Raw genomic sequence first — 1,493 nt, 5'->3', positions numbered from 1 at the left:
CGCTGCCTTAGTAGTGTGAATGGATAGTGGGTTCTGCATGCAACAACCCTTTCTTCCCTGCTGTACTTCCCGGTACTGTTCATTCCTCCAGAGCAAGGACATCTGAGCCGTAACATCCATTTAAATATGTAGCCCATCTGTCAGTGCCTCACTTAAGTGCCTTATTTCCAGGTATTTCTTGAACTGCTGCCTGTGTGGTCACTTAGAACATATTTTTGAGAGTAGCTGCATGGTGATGCTTCCTTCAGTTTAATGCAGATGCTTGTCTCAACCTAAAGCAGTACCTAGAGGGGGACAGTTACCTGCTCTGAACATCTTCCCCAGTTACAGTTTACCATGTAGCCTGGGTCAGAGCAAGTCTTAGTGATTTAGTACTTAGGCGAGACATACAGATTGGCAGCCATGACGTCTCTAAGAGTTAGAGACACGCTCCTTTCCATTGTCCAACAACTGAGATGAGGGAAGTGCTGTTCTGATGAGCAGGATTGCTGGAAATCCCAGAGTGCTGCCTGGGAACACCCTGCATCCACGTGCAATAGTGTGGGTTGGTGGTCCAAGAGCTGGGGAAGGACTAGGCTGCCCAGGCAAGCTGGGACTGCTGCTGGAGATGCACCTAGAAGGTGGTGGAGATGAGCTTTGGGTAGGGGCTTAAGGCAGACTCCACTGGCACAGATTTAACCTGTGGCAGTCAAAATGGAGCAGAGGGTGGTAACTGAGCTCTCTCTGCCATATAGTAGGACGAGGAAAGAAATTATTACCAATTAATTGACTGAATTCAGAAGTTGCATAATGTTACCACTATTTCCCCTAAGAAGCAACTAAGATTTAGAATGAGCTTATCAAAGAGAGCCTATTCCTGGTCGAAAGATTGCAATACTACTGGATTAAAGAGTATTTTAAAGTAATGCTCACTGAGGGCCTTCTTACCTCAAGTTAAATTAAATATATTTTAGCATGTTAGAAGAACAGTATTTTTATAAAACCAAAGACAATCATTCTGCCCTTTTTCCTTCAGCATCAACATTCCACATTAGCCCTCTATGACAGTGTAAAGTTTAATTCACATTGGATTAATATCCCCCATACTCACACTGTCAGTCAGAAAGGTTTGTCATCCTGCCTGCATTTCTTCCCCAGCACCTGTAGTAGGGGTACACGGATTTCAGAAGAGGGGAGTGGCTGTTGGTCTTTATCCATTTACAAGAAAAAAAAGTATGTTCAGATGGATGCAAAGAACTCGCCCGTGGCCGAGTTAGGTTGGGGTGTACTGTAAGACATGCAGTGAGAAGAGTGGACACCTGCAGGTAGGATTATCCAGTGTTAGCACAAAAAGCCTGCACTATTCTCTGGTTTTCCAGCTTTACTATTTCACTGTTTTTGAGTAAGAGAATATGAGCTTATTCTGTACTTTCAGTGTTCCTTTGAATTTTCCTGTGAACTACTTTCAACACTTTCAAAATACGGTTCTTTTCCTGTAGCCAAGAAGGTTCAGC

Source organism: Buceros rhinoceros, unplaced genomic scaffold (assembly GCF_000710305.1).
Source record: "Buceros rhinoceros silvestris isolate BGI_N320 unplaced genomic scaffold, ASM71030v1 scaffold29349, whole genome shotgun sequence".
NCBI lineage: Eukaryota > Metazoa > Chordata > Aves > Bucerotiformes > Bucerotidae > Buceros > Buceros rhinoceros.
This window is presented reverse-complemented; position numbering follows the sequence as displayed.